The following is a 16,189-nucleotide window of genomic DNA, read 5'->3' on the forward strand; positions in this document are numbered from 1 at the left end:
AAACCTCACATATAAAGAATTTTGCTTTGGAAGAGAGGGAGAAAATTGTGCCGCAAATGTGAAAAGGAAGTATGTTTGCAACTTATAAATAAAATACGAAAGTTGACTAATGTGGTCATGGGCTTATTGGGGAGAAAGACTGAAACATGCTATTCTGTATATGTGTGTTCACACACATGGTCTACATGGCATTTGGAACTCCTGACAAACTCAGCATTTTTTTTAAAAAAATGCCCTTTCCTGATAATTATTGAAGATGACATCATAGCCAAAAGTGCCTATGACATTGGACAGGCACAGTTCGGGAAATTTTGGCAAGCAAGGCTGCTTGACTTGTTGAAAGAGATCACAGGTCCAAATCTTGAAGGACTGTTTCCAGCTATTTGAGGAGGAGGGGAAAAAAGATGAAAGAAGATGCTGTTTCAAAAGAGGAGGAACAGAGCACTGATATGAAGAGGGACCTGAATTTGTTCTCAGGACTATTCATCACTTTCCATTCACAAACAGGAAATCAAAGAGACTTCAAACACAAGCACAATCTCTGGCTACCTTCTATTTCAGCACCCAGAGAAGTCTGGTGCAAATTCTTACGATGAAGCATCTCTTTTTTGCAGCAAACAGCAATGCTTTTCCCAAGAGTGATGCAGCAGTTGTTGTTTATTCTCTGTTGGTAAATTTGTGCAACTTTGACACTGCTCGAAATTTCCATGAGTGTGCCAAGGTAGGTCTCCTTGCCAGGCACCAGCAGTGAAGCAAACTGATAGCATTTGGGATGTGCATAAGAAAGACAGCTTGCAGAGAAGTGTTCAAGAGAACAGGGGTGCAAGTGTAGAGTGATTCTCTCAGCATGGCTCTTTACCAACTGACTTCTTAAGAACTGATCCTTAAACCAAGACTGAACTGCTCAGGTTTCTTACAGAGAAAATCTCAAAGCGCACCTGCAGAAGCTCATGACCAGCAAACATGGAAAACGAGTCGTTTTCAAATATCAGCCATTTCAACATGGGTAATGTTGTTCCATGCAACTATGAATAAGTCCATTCGAGAATAATGCTCCTAGCTAGCTAGCATGGGATGATGCTGTTGCTGCCGCCGCGACCACTCATGTCTTCTCAAGATTCCTGATATAGTCTTTGCCCTTTGAGTCTTTCTGTAGATTCACACCAAGGTACTGCTGGAGGGCTTTGGTACTGGGAAGAACTACAGACACTAAGCTGCTCTACTGGCTGCCATGAAAGGGGAAGACTGTGGCAGAGCCGTCCTTCTCATATAAGCTTTGGTATCAGATCCAATTCCTTGGCCTCGTGGCGAAACAGCTACTGAGTAATTTTTGTGAGCTTGAGGCTCAAGCACAGAGAGTCAAGGTTTTTAAGCTCTTGTCCCTGTGACTCTCAAGTGATCGTCAATAATGTTCTCTGGTCCAGAATGGTTGGACTACAGAAGTAGTGGCAGCTGTGTTACCTTGCAGCAGGGTTGGTTTTCAACTCTGGTCCCTTTTTTCAAAAAAAGAAAAAGGTAAAGGACCCCTGGATGGTTAAGTCCCATCAAAGGCGACTATGGGGTGCGATGCTCATCTCACTTTTCAGGCCAAGGAAGCTGGCCTTTGTCCACAGACAGCTTTCCGGGTCATGTGGCCAGCATGACTAAACTGCTTCTGGCGCAATGGGACGCTGTGACAGAAACCAGAGCGCACGGAAACGCCGTTTACCATCCCACCGCAGCGGTACCTATTTATCTACTTGCACTAGCATGCTTTCGAACTGCTAGCTTGGCAGGAGCTGGGACAGAGCAACGGGAGCTCACCCCATTGCACGGATTCAAACCACCAACCTTCTGATCAGCAAGACCAAGCGGCTCAGTGGTTTAGACCACTGCGCCGCCTGCTCCTTCTGGTCACTTAGCACATACTAAACCAACAAGGGCCAGCTTCCAGGATTTGGGGACCCCAGTCCTTGACAGACATGGCTAGCTTTGTAATATTCAATGTGTTTTGTAATATGATGAATCTACTAATTTCTTCTGCTGCTACAGATGAAGATCTTAATCCTACCTATTTCCTCTGCACACTTCTGTTTTCTCAGCATTTCCTGGTTCTTTGTTTACCAAGGTATTTAATTCTGACTCTCCAAATCAATATGTAATGTTTTCAATAAAACATTTTTCAACTGCTGTTTTGAGGGGAAGTTATCATTACAGGATGAGGGAGAGCTTTTAATGTGACAAGATAAATGGTATTGACTGCAAAGCAGGGAAAAGATGCAATGTTAAAACAAGCCTTATTGTGCAAAATTTAAAGTTACCCATGAACCTTACTTACTTATTTCTCAGTAAAGGAAGGAAGAAAAAAAGAACACAACAATGATTTTTTTTTAATTAAAAAACCTATTAAAAACTGCAAGTATTTAAACTTTTAAAGTATGTAAAGAATTTGTGTTGAAGAAATGATGGGGAAGACAAGTTGTTCCTGGGGGGAAAAAACCTACTCTAGCCATGAGACTCTGACTCAGGTGACTATTTTCACCTGCTAGCAATACTAATACAACCAAGCGTATAAGAACATGTGAAACATAGGGAAGTCTCACAGCTCAGTAAATACTCAGTAGAGATTCCTGCATTGCAGGAATAGATGGGGCCCCTTCCAACTCTATGATTCTATGACTCCAAACTACCATGTATGAGGATGTGTGGCAGAAAATAAGTGCACGATAGACTAAGCAATCATGTGACAGAAAACTTATCATGTGATAAGCTGATTGGCTCTACTGGCTCATTGCTAGAAAAGGAGGAATCAAGAATGGGACACACCAGCAGTACTCCCAGATGGGATGGGATGGGATGGGATGCAGGTGGCGCTGTGGTCTAAACCACTGAGCCTCTTGGGCTTGCCAGTCAGAAGGTCGGTGGTTCAACGGGTTGAGCTTCCATTGCTCTATCCCAGCTTCTGCCAACCTAGCAGTTCGAAAACATCCCAGTGCAAGTAGATAAATAGGTACCACTGCAGCGGGAAGGCAAATGGCATTTCCGTGCACTCTGGCTTCCGTCACAGTGTTCTGTTGTGCCAGAAGTGGTTTAGTCATGCTGGCCACATGACCTACAAAGCTGTCTGTGGACAAACACTGACTCCCTTGGCCTGAAAGAGAGATGAGCACCGCTACCCCATAGTCCCCTTTGACTGGACTTAACCATCCAGGGGCCCAGTGCTTTTTTCTGGGGGGGGGGGGACTCAGGTGTATGCATACCCCTAAACATTTTGTGAATCTAAGTTTGGCCTCGTTGAGGGACAGTACTTCAATATGGTTTTCCCAGTAGTGATGTATGGAAGTGAGAGCTGGACCATAAAGAAGGCTGATCGCCGAAGAATTGATGCTTTTGAATTATGGTGCTGAGTGAGGAGACACTTGAGAGTCCCATGGACTGCAAAAAGATCAAACCTATCCATTCTGAAGGAAATCAGCCCTGAGTGCTCACTGGAAGGACAGATCCTTAAGCTGAGGCTCCAATACTTTGGCCACCTCATGGGAAGAGAAGACTCCCTGGAAAAGACCCTGATGTTGGGAAAGATTGAGGGCACAAGGAGAAGGGGACGACAGAGGATGAGATGGTTGGACAGTGTTCTGAAAGCTAGTAACATGAGTTTGACCAAACTGCAGGAGGCAGTGGAAGACAGGAATGCCTGGCATGCTCTGGTCCATGGGGTCACAAAGAGTCGGACACGACTAAATGACTAAACAACAAGGAAAGTGAGAGCACCCCTAAACATTTTTTTAAGAAAAAAAGCACTGCTTTTACCTTTACTCCCAGATCACACAGATAGGCTCAATTCACTTTCAACACTGAAAGTCAAGGGAGCTTGAGCAGATCAATTTCTGAGATGTTCAGATGTGGGGACAATAACTGGTGAAGAAACATGCTGGACTGGATGACACAAGAAAGAAATCACGTTTGAGCTCTCCTCCAAAGGTTCCGGATGTGTGCTCTGAACCAATTTGAGATGGATGTTATAGAAACTGTTTGTGTCAGAAGAATGAACTGTGTCAACAGCACAGCACAAAAGACAATGACATTTTTTTAGGTTGCATCAACCAGAAGTCTCATTGCCAGACGTTGGAAATTATACTATAATAACTCAGCCCTGGGAAGACTTCTTTGGAGCTCTGTGCTCGTTTCTGGGAATCACAGTTCAAAGAGTGCTACAAGACTGGTACTAAACAGCAGTCTAAATCACGAATTCTTTGAGAAACAGCTGAATGAAATGGCTATGTAGAGTCTCAAGGCTGAAATAGTTAAGGACTTATAAAACAGAGACATGCTACAAGAGACCCAAGACACATCTGGTCCAAGTGCTCTCTTCCCCACAGTTTCCTACCACATGCCTTCAAGGAGATAGCTCAGTCGGTAGAGCATGAGACTCTTAATCTCAGGGATGTGGGTTCGAGCCCCACGTTGGGCAAAAAGATTCCTGCATTGCAGGGGGTTGGACTAGACGACCCTTGTGGTCTCTTCCAACTCTACAATTCTATGATCAGGGCCGTCTTTAGCATATGCGCCACCGGGGTGCAAAGATCCGCCCAGCACCCCCATATTTTCACACGACTGATCTCGTCACTATTTCCTGCTTTCCTGCCTGGGAAAGCAGGCAAGAAACTTACACAGGTAAGTTAGGCCCACTAACTACAAAGGGAAGCTGCAGCAACTAGGGGATAAGCCCCCAACCCAACAGTCAAAAGGATGCCCAGTTACAAGGCTGCATGCAGCTGGAGGTCTCTATTAACTGAATTTGTTAAATCTGCTTACTCAGATTTATCTAAATAGTCTGAGGATGGGAAAATGAAAATAGATTTAGTACACAAAGAGCCAGCTTTGCAAAAAACAAAAACAAAAAAAAATCCACAGTGCAGCCGATCGCACCCGATCCCAGCAACAGGGCCTCCGCATCACATTCCCTTCCCCAGAGGCCATGAGCAGATATAGACAAAAGCAGCTGATTGGAGACAGGAAGGGTGGGTGGGCATCCTGACCCCAGGGGCTTCCTGCTCTACTAAAAAGTATAATCCATGATCAACAAGCATCCACTGGAAAAGGCAAACAGAGCTTTTAAAAATAGCAGCATGAGGCGGAGAGGAGGATTTTGCTTTTGAGGCACAAAGACACTCAGAAGTTGCAACTGAAAAGGGAAGGGCAGGCTTGGGGGACTGAGATCAGGGTTCGGAAAAACAACAAAAATCCCACTAAAGAAGAGGATGGGGTTGACAATGGAGTTGGCCATTGCATGTGATCATTCCATGCCCTCTCCCGGGAGAGTCTGGTGGACAATGGGCTTAAGCCTTGCGTGTCGGATCCTGAGCAGCAGTGGAAGAACCATCAACAAAGAGATGTCAGAAGAGTTATGCTCCTCACAAATGGATCTGCTTCTGTAAATTCCCGTCCTCCCTGCAATGTATTTAACTGAATCGCTTCTTTGACGAGTCTTGATCCAGCCTTAGTAAACAGAGAATCTTCAACAGAAAGAGACTAGGTCCAGGTTCTCCACTCCTGCACACTAGGTCACTCACTACATACATATACCCTCCGACATTTCTCCGATGAAAACAGGGACGTCCTAAGGAAAAGCGGGACATCCTGGGATTAAATCAGAAACTGGGATGGCTTCTGTAAATCCGTGACTGTCCCTAGAAAATAGGGACACCTGCAGGGTGTGCATTTATACAATTTCCTGCATGTTGAAATTTAGCATATCGTGGGAACGCCAAGACATAACTCTTCTCCCAACAACTTTTCTACATGGAAGTGTGTGCACGTGTGTGCATGAGAGAGAGAAAGAGAGAGAGAGAGAGAGAGAGAACATTCAATTGCAGTCTGAAGTGGTACAGCACAAGCACATGTTTGCCACAGTGAAATTCAGAAAACAGGCTACCAGAAACTTTAATGGCGTAGTGTTGCGGGAGCAGAGGAGGGAACTTGGGAGTGTGCCTAAAATCTCAAGAGATGCAGCGCTTAGAATTCAGAGTGGCAGCCGCCAGTTGTGGCTCCCTCACTTGGGGCTTGTTTACGAAGAGGGAAGGAATACACATGTCAAAGGGATAGGATTTCACTGGAACCCAAATAGTAGAATGAACAGCGATAGGCACCCCTCGGAAAAGCTCCCTTCCATTTGTGACATGGACTGAATGAGAGGCATGATAACCCCACTTTGAAAATACATTTGGGTGTAGCTTATCTCGGTTGTGGGTGCACTGAATGGGTTTAAACACCAGAGGTCCAGCTCCAAAACGCACACCCACACCCTTCTTGGGAAGGAAAGGAAACAGCAGCTTGGGAAACCCCCTGAAGGCTTGGAACTGGAGACAAAGTGGCCTGTTGTACAAATGGCCAAAGTAGATTTTTGTTAGGTTGGGAAACATTGGCCCAAGGAAGGGCCACTTTTAGAAAATGGGCAATGCTGGCATAAGGCATTGTCCCAGCTCCACTCCCCCTGGTCCTGCTGTAGTGAACGGTGGGTAGTCTCTAAGTATTGCATCCCAGCATCCTCTTCCAATTCATTTCAAAAAATATTAAGAGAAATAAACAAGAAGTAAGTAATATATGAAAAAATAAAATAAGAGTGAGATATAACTAATCCACAATGTGTTTTCATTGTGAGGCATGCCCTAGGTAGCAAGCATATACCCTTCTATGAATTTTTAGGTAGTCTAGGGCATACTTATTGGATCAAGTGGGTGACTGGAATTATTTATTATGTCTTATATCCCACCTTCCCTCCAAGGTGTTGTATTGTACAAGGTTCTCTGTCCCCCACCCCACCCCACCCCCTCCATTTTATTCTCAAAACAGCCCTGTGAGGAAGGCTAGGCTAAAAGACTGTGATTGTCCCAAGGTCACCTGGTGAGCTTTGTGGTCAAGTGGGGATTTGAACCTTGATCTCCCAGGTCCTAGCCTGGCACTCTGACCACTAGGCCACACTGGCAATCCTGGCAATGAACTCACTGTCGCAGTTGTCTTAAGAGGACAACTGCCAGTCAATGGAGAAGAGTCCATGGGGTGCTGGGGGTGGGCAGGTGGGGGTTAAGAGAAAGAACTTAGCTGTTAAAGTATGTGGACAAAGGCATGGGAGAGAGGAGATGAAATGCAGGGAGTGCCCTTTATTTACTTATATCTGTACACTGTTTTTCAATGACATTCTCCAAAGGAGCTTACAAAAACAACTCATCTGTACGGCTAGAAGCAATAATGATGCTTCTCAGCAGTTAACGCGGGAATGGGGGGGGCGTCTTGCGGCCCCCTGATGTCGATGACCCCCAGGGTTCCCTATCCCTGCAGAAGAGGGATTCAATCACAGCCACAGAATGAAGTCAGCTTCAACCGGAAAAAACCCAAAAATGTGTTCTGCCAGAAATAAATAATGGGCAGCACCAGCCAAGTCCCCATGGGGAGAACTTTTCTGGAGCGGAGGTGCCACAACTGAAAAGACCCCCCCCCTCCTAGTAGCCACCTCCTTGACCCAAAGAAGGGCCTCCAAACACTCAGACAGGTCCATGTGGAAGAAGGCTTCACTTCAGGCACCCAAGTTCAAAGCTTTCCAGGACCTTAAAAGGGTAACCAGCAACCAGCAGTTTGAGCTGAATTTGGAAATGCACCAGCAGTCAGCGAAACTGTTGTAAAACCAGTGAGATATATTTCATTGGCTGGGCCTAGCAAAGTTGGACGCGGTCCATCATCTGAGCAGTGTTCAAAGGAAGCCCCACATCCAAAAGGATTGCAGTAGGGCCCCCTTCACAACTGATGTGGTTTGCATGTGTTTTATTCTTGGACATTTGAATCCATGCCTGAAAGCTGGTTTTATGTGGTTTTATTTTTAGTGACTTTGCAAAACCTGAGCAGCTCAATACCTCAAATATGGTCTAGCAAACTTTTTTTTTGGGGGGGGGGTGGACAAAAAAAACACGCAGTGGCCAAACATCATCAACATTCCCATCTACTGCAGTAATTAATAAATATATTCAATGCACCATCTGCATGCTAGGTGCTGTTCAAAAGCATCATGTTGATAAGAGTAATCCAGGGTGCTTGATTTCTGCATGAAAACCTGAGTTTCTCCGTGGCTTATTAGTTCAACCCACTCTTTTCCATGCAATTGGAACAAATGGACAATGGCTATCTTGTTGTTGTTGTTGTTGTTGTTGTTCAGTCGTGTCTGACTCTTCGTGACCCCATGGACCAGAGCACGCCAGGCACGCCTATCCTTCACTGCCTCTCGCAGTTTGGCCAAACTCATGTTAGTAGCTTCGAGAACACTGTCCAACCATCTCATCCTCTGACATCCCCTTCTCCTTGTGCCCTCCATCTTTCCCAACACCAGGGTCTTTTCCAGGGAGTCTTCTCTTCTCATGAGGTGGCCAAAGTACTGGAGCCTCAACTTCAGGATCTGTCCTTCTAGTGAGCACTCAGGGCTGATTTCTTTGAGAATGGATAGGTTTGATCTTTTTGCAGTCCATGGGACTCTCAAGAGTCTCCTCCAGCACCATAATTCAAAAGCATCAATTCTTCGGCGATCAGCCTTCTTGATGGTCCAGCTCTCACTTCCGTACATTACTACTGGGAAAACCATAGCTTTAAAAAAAACATGGCTATCTTACCCAGATGCTAGCTTAAGAGCCAGTGGGCTGATAAAGAGAGAGCAAGTTCAAGAGTTGCTGGGCAAGAGAGGAAAAAAGCTGGGCGTTCTTATTTTATGGGTGGACAAGCATGTGGCAGCATCTGAAAGGAGCAGAGTAAGGTCCTTCAAGAGACAGGCAGAGCAATTCTGGCCCTTTCCCCCTATATGGAAGCAATTTTCCTCCAAAAATAAACAATTTTGCAGGCTGCTACATGAGAACTTCCTCCTGCTGACAAAGAAATCTTGGCAATGATGGGGGAGGAGCGGAGGATGAAACGCCAACCCAGTGGGAGAGCAAGGAAGTTCGGGTTTCGGCAGCCAAGCTTTTTCCCCAGAGCAGGAAGCTGGGGTGAGGGGCGGGGAGACACATGCAGGGAAGCAAAGAGTTTGCAAGCAGAGTGGAGCTGAAGCAGCGAAAGCTGAACTTGGGAAAGTGGAAATAGGACTTCCCTTCTGGGGTCAGTAGGAGAGGGAGGGCTGAGCTGGGTGAGCGATCATAAAATCACCCTCAACGCTTCTGAGGGTCAGTGATACGGTAGGAGGCTTTGAAATCTGGTAAAAGCAGAACTTGCAAATAAATAAATAAATCATAGAGGGCTGCTTGAACCTCCTGTCATGGGAGCAAACTGCTACCCAAATAACCCTAAACAAAATTGGAAAGGGGAGAAGATCCCAACAATTGAGGATTGGCAGATTAAATTAGTAGAATATATGAATTTAGCAAAGATGACAGCAGTGATTAGAAATGTCCCAAAACAAAAAATTAAAAGTGAGTGGAGATATGTGGAGGATTACTTGATTAAAGAAGGTATAAAAACAGAATTGGTGATTTGTCTAGAATGAGACACATAAGGGAATATATAGATGGATAGTATATTATATGACAGATTGATGCATTTGCTAGATGGTGGTATTGTATTGTATGGTGAGGAAAAGTAAGAAATGTTAAAACGTAGAGGGAAACGATATACAAATGGCGGGGAGTCATTGTTTTTATTTTTCATTTTTCATTTTCATTTTGTTGTTTTTTGGGGGGTTATTGGCTATCTTTTTTGTGATTGTGTTTGTATTGTATGATTTGCATTTTCTTTGTTGTATATTTGTGTGTGAATGTATTCTTTTAAAATATTTTGAAATAAAGATTATTTATTATAAAAAGAAAATAAATAAATAACCCTAAACAGATCTGAGTGGTGGCATGCTACAGGCAGGTACGGTATGCCTCTGAACACTAGTTGCTAGGAATCACATGAGGAAAGAATGCTGGTTTTTGTTCTTGCGTGGAGAGGCGGAGTCCCCCCAAACCCCAGGCGACCCCCGAGCAGAATAATGACACCAGACAACGTGCTATGGGATTAAAATTGGCCACAACTTTATTAAGATTCAGGTGTAGGGAGACCTTGGCTCAGACATTGGGCGTTTATCCTTCCCTCTAGCCCCCAGCCGGGGATCTGGGAAACTTCAGGATTATCCTGAATGTGCGGGGATTGGGCTAGCTCTGGAGAACGTATGTTCAAGCAGATAGCCTGCCTGCCTCCCCCCCCCCCCGGTTTGCCGCCACTGGTGGGGGAGAGCAATGACAATTTCTCGGCGTATGGTCAATGCCTCCCCCCAATGCCCCTTTAATGGGAACCCTGGTATCACTGCCGCACTGGGGGTGTGGAGTCACCGCCCCCCACACCCCATTTAGGAAGATGACTAAAGGATTCCACCCAAGGCCTGAAACCGCCAAAGTTGTGACGAATTGCTACAGGAAAGGCAAAAGGTGCCAATGCAGGGAAATTCCTTTCTGGCCCTTCAACAGCAGCCTTGAAATAGCAGCGCCTGCGTACCTGTGGAGAAGAGGTTAACCTGCAAAAATAAGTGTTAATTGAGGGAGTGGAAAGTGGGAGAAGCTCTGGAGCCCGACTGCTGCTTCCTGGTAAGCTACACCTTCTATTGTGTGAGCTAGGTAGTCCCTCCCCTTACCTGGCCAGTCCCCTGGCAATGCCTCCCCTAGGCAGGATAGGGCGCTTAGCTGGGGTAGCCGGAGACCCCAGGTATCCCTCCTGGGGGAAGGCGCAGCCAGTCCAAATACCAGGCGTTGCCTAGAAGCTCAAGGGGCTGCACGCGACCACGCAAACGTCGCCCCCCCCATTTGATGTGGGGGGGCGATCATTGTTTTTATTTATACCCCGCCCTTCCCGGTTGAGAAACCCAGGCTCAGGGCGGCTAACAACAAATTTAAAACACTTAATTGTAATACAACATAAAAGCAGCATAAAATACAGTATAAAAGCATGAATAACAATAAAATTCAAAGTTCAAAAATCAATTTGGGGGAAATCCATCCAATAAACATTGTATAGTCACCAGGGCTAGCTGGCTAAATTAGTCCTACTTGGGCCAGCAAGGAGGCCAGGGGAGAATTAGCTGTGGGGCCCCAGAGCAGGTAATCTTCATTAAAAAGGGGAGGGGGGAGAGAAGGGAAATAAAAGATCAAGCTGAGTTCAAATTAAAGGCCAGGCGGAATAGCTCTGTCTTACAGGCCCGGCGGAAGGAGGTTAAGTCCTGTAGGGCCCTGGTCTCATGGGACAGAGCATTCCACCAGGTCAGAGCGATCACTGAAAAGGCCTTGGCCCTGGTGGAGGATAGTCTGACTTCCTTAGGGCCTGGGACCTCAAAACTATGGTTATTCATGGACATTAAGGTCCTCTGCAGGGCATACCAAGAGAGGCAGTCCTGTAAATACGGCCCTAAACCACAAGAGGCTTTAAACCTGACCCTATTCTCCACCGGGAGCCAGTGCAGTTGGTAAAGCACTGGGTGAATATGCTCCCATGACAGGGACCCCATGAGGAGCCTCACTGCAGTATTCTGCACCCACTGGATTTTCTGGGACAGTTTCAAGGGCAGCCCCACACAGAGCGAATTACAGTAGTCAAGCCTGGAGGTGACCATCGCATGGATCACTGTGGCCAGATCGGGGCAGGAGAGGTAAAGGACCAACCGCTTAATGTGGCGAAGATGGAAACATGTCGCCTTAGCTGTTGCTGTAACCTGCGCCTCCATGGAAAGGGAGGCGTCAAGGATTACACCCAAACTCTTAACGGAAGGCACTGGCACTAATTGGGCCCCCGCAAGAGAAGGGAGTTGGTCCCTCATCCCCATGCCATCCTGACCCAGCCAGAGGACCTCTGTCTTTGAAGGATTTAGTTTCAATCAGCTCCCACGAAACCATCAAGCCACAGCCTCCAAGCATCTGGTCAGTGTGTTCGGGGCCAAGTCGGTGTGGCCGCCCATCAGCACATAGAGCTGAGTGTCATCAGCATATTGGTGACAACCCAGCTCAAAGCTCCGGACAATCTGGGCAAAGGGGCACATAAAGATGTTTAAAAGCATCGGGGAGAGGATTGTGCCCTGCGGCACTCCAGACACCAAGGAATGGCGCGACGACATCTCCCTCCCTAGCGCCACCTTCTGTCCCTGACCAGAGATAAAAGAGCACAGCCATTGTCGAGCTGTGCCCTGTATCCCCACGTCGGTGAGGCGGTGGTCCAGAAGATCATGATCGACCATATCAAAGGTTGCTAATCTAAGAGAATCAGCACTCCCGTCTCGGTCCCGAAACCAGGGCGGAAACCAGACTGAAATGGATCCAAAGCCGACGTTTCCTCCAGAAACTTGCCAAGCTGTTCAGCAACCGCTCTCTCAATTACCTTACCCAGATACGGAAGATTCGAAACTGGGCGGTAATTGGATAGATCTAAAGGATCTTCAAGAGCTGGTGAATTCATGCCCTGCTTGTGGGCTTCCTGTGGAAATCTATTTGGCTGCTCTGAGAACCGTAAGCTGAACTAGAAGGGCCAAGGGCCATTGACCTGATACAGCAGGATCTCATATTCTCATAAGTTTATGCCTTCCAAAACACAGCCAGCTCAAACAACTGGTTCCCAACAAAACTAAACATCAGTTCAGGCAGAAAGCAAGTCACATTCACACGCTCAAACTACTCAACGCCAGCCTTCATCTGAGGTCTTTACAGTACCTCTCACCTGATAACAATCCTGCTCACCCTCACCTTTTCAGATTCTTTTCTTTTCATTTTTTTTCCCCATATTTATTTATTAATTATTTGCATATTTTAAAGTTTCCACATACAAAGTTCCAGCATCTCAAATACAACAAGCGACAATCGTGGACAAAGATTTTCCTCTCAACCTTATAGAAGCCAGAATGACAACCATCTCTCACAGAGCCAAAACAAATGCCAAATGTTCATTTCCATATAGATACATAAACTCCACGACCATCATTCTAGTTACAGGTTTGTAGCCATGTTGGTCTGCCGTAGTCGAAACAAAATAAAAAAAAAATTCCTTCCAGTAGCACCTTAGAGACCAACTAAGTTTGTTATTGGTATGAGCTTTCGTGTGCATGCACACTGTGTATCTGAAGAAGTGTGCATGCACACAAAAGCTCATACCAAAAACAAACTTAGTTGGTCTCTATGGTGCTACTGGAAGGAGATAGATAGATAGATAGTCCACGGCAATCAGTTCACCCCACAAAACAACATCTAACCTGGCATTACATGAAAGTTCGTCCTTATAAGAAAAGTACAGATAGAAACTCTTTGTTACATCTTTGTTCAAATTATCCCAAACATCTCCAAGATAATCTTCCTCTAGGTCAATTTCTAAGATTAAAACACAATACATCGGACCCACAGGACTTTAAAGCCCATTCAAAGATACTTTCTGCATCTTTATTAAAACGAGGCTATCCAAATTCTGTAATAACAACTGCCATCCAAAAAACGCAATCAAGAGAGAGGTTGACCCTTCTTACATCCGGTTCACATGTCAACACAAGATCCACGCGTATTTACGCCTCCCTAGAATACAACCATATGACTTTTGAAATTGAGAAAATTATCAGGCGACATTGGCATATTCTTAAGGACACCCCTGGATGTGATATGATCAGTGGCGTAGCGAGGGGGCAATGGGGGCACTGCGCCCCAGGTTCCAGCCTGGGGGGGTGTCACTCGGCGCCACCCCCCTACAAGTGCGACTCCCAAGCCGCCGCCTGGCACCCCTTCCACGCGAGCAGCCGCCGCACGAAAGGGGTGCCGGGCGGCGGCTTGCGAGTCCAGACAGACTGGGCAGTCCCTGTGGGCTGCTGCACTTGCGCATGCAGTCCATCCGGGCTGCCAGGCCAGGAGCGAGCGGCTGCTCATCCGTGCAGCGGTAGCTGCTAGTGGTGCAGCAATAAAACTGCTAGCACATTTGCAAAGCTAAGCGGTATTTGGTAATGGTTGAAACAAAATAGAAAATTCTTTCCAGTAGCACCTTAGAGACCAACTGAGTTTGTTCTTGGTATGAGCTTTCGTGTGCATGCACACTTCTTCAGATACACTGAAACAGAAGTCACCAGATCCTTAAATATAGTGAGGGAGTGGGGAGGGGTATTACTCAGAAGGGTGGTGGGAATGGGTGATCAGCTGATAGGTGTGGAAAACCTGTTGACGACTCTTAACGGCTGCAATTAGTCTTGCAGGGAAAGGCAAGGGGTGAGATGGCTAAAGATGGCTATGTTATGTATAATGAGATAAGAATTGGTAATGGTTGTCCACCTTGAGGAGCCTCACCAAGAGGGCAATCTATCTATCTATCTATTGATCGATATATACACACACATATATACAGTATATCAGTTTTGGTTTATGAAGCAGGGACGGGACCCGAACTCATCACAGTGGAATTAAGCTGAAATTAGCCAGGAGGTGGATGCTGAGCCAACCCCCTTTCAACAGCCCCAACTCAAGCACCTCCAGCCACTTAGGATATCACTGCCACCTGACAGAAAAGGAGTCAGCTACTGCCACCTTATTGCTCCCAGGAATCCCTCCCAGCAAGCCAGACAGTAACGTCCATGCATTGCCCTTGGGAACAGAAATAGGTCTAGGAGATTTAGATGCAGGGCTTGCTAATCCACAGCAACTTTTCCTCCGCTCTTTCTCGGCACAGTCCATGCTTTAAAGCTCCGTGTCCGAGTGCCTTTCTTTTTGCCCTAAAGCTTTCCCCATGAAGACCTGCTCTTTAAAGCTGAATTGGAGCAAACGTCAACCCTGCAGAAAACCTGAATCGATGTTTGCTTTGATTGAGCTCTCAAGAGCGGGTTTCCAGGGCAAAAATAAAAAATAAAATAAAAACCACGTATAGACACGGAGCAGGGCAAAAGGTCAGTGTGGCTAAGTCCATGGTCACAGAGTTTGTAGTGGCAGCATTGTGAAGTAGCAAAAGGGCTAGCAATCTGCAATTCCTAACATTGCAGAAGAAGTCCCAGTTGTTGTGCGCACCGAAAAGGTTTCTCTCACCTCAATCAGTGCCTCTCCCGTCTCTCTCTCTGCAGCCTGGAGATAAGGCAGCATGCCGATTCCACAAGTATGCCTCTCTCTTGTCCTCCTTCTCTAGCCAGCAGACCCAGTGTGTATCACTGTCCTTTGAAAAGAAAATAGGAAAAGGTCATTTCCTCACCTGCAGCTGGTCCAGAGAACTCAAGAGAATAAGGAGGGTGAACCCAAGGCCCTCCAGGTGTTGCAGGACTTTAAGTCCCATCATCCCTGAACACTGGCTGTAACTAACTGATGGGAGCTGGAGTCCAACATCATCTCCTGAAGGCCAGTCTTCCAAGAAAGCAACATTCACCCAATCCTGTAAGAGATCATTTTCCTCTGCTGGTTTAGGCAGGAAGAACATGTCCCCAAACCCTCATCATTCAGCATCCGTTGCTTCAGTGCTGCCTCTGACTAAGCCCTGGACTTTAGCTGATGCTTTCTTAAAAGCCCCAAACCTCAAGGATTCTTGAAACCTCAAGCATATTTCTGCCATCCACCAGCCATCTGGAACTCAGGACTGCTGCTGCTGCTCCCATCCAGGCTGCATCAAATTGCTGCACGACTCAGCCTGTCTGGTTTTCATTTCTTGTAACATGGCACTGACAACACAGAAAGCTTTGATGCTGCTCTGCCACCCGGCCCCAGAAGGAAAGCACCAGAGAGGTCTTCCAAGGAGGAGGTCAGGAATCTGGAATTCATACTCTCTCTCACATCTAGACACAGCATGGGCTTTGTGCGCCGATTTTGATTGGAACAAAGAAGCCGATCTTGTGTCCAGGAGGCGCTAGTATTTTACCTCTGAGTAAAGCCAGGATTACTTATGGCTGAGCATATAAAAATGCATCAACACACATGCATGCAACACACATGCATCTAAAGAAGACTTTGCCCCCCAGATGTTTAGGACTGCAACTTCCATCAGCTTCAGCCAGTGTGTCCAATGGGAACTGACATTCAACATCTGGAGGGCACCAGGTTGCTGATTTAAAGGAAAATTCCAAAACATGAGAAAGGCTATCAAAAGGCCTTCAGAAAACTAGACATTGTCCAGATCTTTAACTAAGACCAACAACAGAACCACATGATGCAAAAATGAAGCACATGCTAGCTTTTAAATCGTCACCTCACATAGTTTCCTGACTTGGAGCAGCATT

General features: G+C 46.2%; 1 protein-coding gene across 1 annotated transcript in view; it reads right to left on the minus strand.

Moving 5' to 3' along the window:
* Positions 1-15,157, minus strand: part of KANK2 (KN motif and ankyrin repeat domains 2) — a 49,800-nt gene extending 34,643 nt beyond the window's left edge. The window contains exon 1 of the mRNA XM_033172932.1: positions 15,015-15,157. The gene's annotated coding sequence lies outside the window, so the exon portion shown is untranslated. The remainder of the gene's footprint in view (positions 1-15,014) is intronic.
* Positions 15,158-16,189: the final 1,032 nt, after the last annotated feature.

The sequence above is a fragment of the Lacerta agilis genome, chromosome 16 (assembly GCF_009819535.1).
Source record: "Lacerta agilis isolate rLacAgi1 chromosome 16, rLacAgi1.pri, whole genome shotgun sequence".
Classification (NCBI taxonomy): domain Eukaryota; kingdom Metazoa; phylum Chordata; class Lepidosauria; order Squamata; family Lacertidae; genus Lacerta; species Lacerta agilis.